Consider the following 2556-nt stretch of genomic DNA (forward strand, 5'->3'; position numbering starts at 1 on the left):
GTACTTGAACTCGTTTTATATCTATTCAACAACATAATTACAAATATCTACAACATAGTACGTTATAGGTTAACTTTACATCACTTTTACAGGTCACTTACATCGTCAGATGCTTACTCCATTTGTTGGATTTTCCTACAACTAACTGGAAGGTAGATATGCAGGAGCCCGATTTATTTGTGATGTAGAAATGCATAAAATAGAGTTAGAACTGCACATTTCCTATACAACTGCAACCTGCAATGAGCACTGTTCTAAATAAGTAGAGCAGATAGGAAAAAAGTGATTTCATTTTTATATTCAAAGCTCCAGTTCTAAAACCGTAGGCATTAAAAAATTGTTTCTTATAGGGGAGCATGTGTGACTACTATTTTACAAACTAACGGAAAAATTGTGAGGAGGGAGGAAGAGCAAACAGTACATTCAAGTGTTACCACTATAGCGGCAATTCAGGAGAGTACAGTCAATATAAGAGAATATCACAAGTGGAAAAATATTTTCTTTAAAACAGAAAACAACTCTAAATTTTTGCTACTCAGAGCCTGATCCTATTTAGCAAACTAAAAAAAAAAAAAACTGTGTTTGGATTACGAGATAGTGCGACGATGATATTGGCGCAAGCTGTAACTCAACGATTGTGTGTTGAAAATTATGTCTCCAGATACATATGTTCGAGGTAATGATATGACTTCTGTACTGTCTAAGGGTAGCTTCTTTGATTTGTAATCAAAACAACCTCGGTCCCCTGTTCGACACCCGCCACCACTTAAATTTCGATTAGTAATCAGCACTGGCGGCCGAAGACTTACGACATAAGACGTCACCCTCATTACCAACGACCTTGTCAAAGAGAGCGGAGGAGCGGACAGGGGTTCAGGGCACTCTCTGGCCTTAGGGATGGTAAACTGCCCCTAAAGGCGGAAGAGTCACCAATGATCAACGGAACGAGGAAACAAATGGCAATGGAAACCACTGCATTAATGACAACGTAACGTGTGTCCACAGGACATGTGGCTTGTAGTTGAAACAGTGTCATGATGATCTCTCCATGGCAAAAGATTCCGGAATAGTCCTCCATTCGCATATCCGGGAGGGGACTGCCAAAGGGGAGTGACCATGCGAAAAAAATGGAATAATCAACGAAAGGATAACGTTCTACGAGACGGGGCGCGGAATGTCAGAAGCTTGAAGGTGGTAAAGAAACTAGAAAATCTGAAAAGGGAAATGTAAAGGTTCACTCTAGATGTAGTAGTGGTCAGCGAAGTGAAATGGAAGGAAGACAAGGATTTCTAGTCAGGTAAGTATAGGGTAACATCAACAGCAGCAGAAAATAATATAACGGGTGTAGGATTTGTTATGGATAGGAAGGTAGGGCAGGGAGTGTGTTACCGTGAACAGTTCAGTGATAGAGTTGTTATCAGAATCGACAGCACACCAACACCGACAACGGTAGGTCAAGTTACGCATGCCGACGTCACAGGCTGAAGATGAAGAGACAGAAAAAGTATATGAGGATATTGAAAGGATAATGCGGTATGTAAAGGGAGATGAAAATCTAATAGTCATGGGAGACTGGAATGAAGTTGCAGGGGAACTAAAAACTCCACCAGAACAGGCCATTAAGGCCCAACGGTACCGACCGGCCGCCGTGTCATCCTGAGCCCACAAGCGTCACCGAATATGGAAGGGCATGTGGTCAGGACATCGCTCCCTCGGCCGTATGTCAATTTCCGAGACCAGAGTCGTTACTTCTCAACCAAGTAGCTCATCAGTTTCCTTCTCAAGGGATAACGGCACCCCGCTTGCCAACAGCGCTCGGCAGACCGGATGGTCACCAATCCAAGTGCTAGCCCAGCCCGACAGCGCTTAACTTCGGTGATCTGACAGGAACCGGTGTTACCACTGCGGCAAGGCCGTTGGCGTTGTAGGGGAGGAGTATAAGAAAAGGTTACAGGAGAATATGAGCTTGGGACAAGGAATGAGAGAGGAGAAAGGCTGATTGAATTCTGTACCAAATTTCAGCTAGTAATAGAGAATACTCTGTTCAAGAATCACAAGAGGAGGAGGTATACTTAGAAAAGGCCGGCTTATACGGGAAAATTTCAGTCATATTACATCTTTACTGACAGAGATTCCGAAATCAGATACTGAATTCTAAGGTGTACTCAGGAGCAGAGATAGTCACAGATCACAATATAGTAGTAATGAAGAGTAGGCTAAAGTTTCAGACATTAGTCAGGAAGAATCAGCACACAAAAAAGTGAGATACGGAAGTACTAAGAAATGATGAGATGAAGTTCACTAAGGTTATAGTTCAGTGGGCAGTACAATTGAAGAGGAATGGCCGGCCGTGGTGGCCGAGCAGTTCTAGGCGCTTCAGTCCGGAACCGTGCGACTGCTACGGTCGCAGGTTCGAATCCTGCCTCGGGCATGGATGTGTGTGCTGTCCTTAGGTTAGTTAGGTTTAAGTAGTTCTAAGTTCTAGGGGACTGATGACCTCAGCTGTAAGTCCCATATTGCTCAGAGCCATTTGAACCATTTTTTTGAAGAGGAATG

At 43.3% G+C, this 2556-nt stretch overlaps 1 pseudogene; it reads right to left on the reverse strand.

Moving 5' to 3' along the window:
* Positions 1-1803: 1803 nt before the first annotated feature.
* On the reverse strand, positions 1804-1921 carry LOC124796929 (annotated as a pseudogene).
* Positions 1922-2556: the final 635 nt, after the last annotated feature.

Source organism: Schistocerca piceifrons, chromosome 4 (assembly GCF_021461385.2).
Source record: "Schistocerca piceifrons isolate TAMUIC-IGC-003096 chromosome 4, iqSchPice1.1, whole genome shotgun sequence".
NCBI lineage: Eukaryota > Metazoa > Arthropoda > Insecta > Orthoptera > Acrididae > Schistocerca > Schistocerca piceifrons.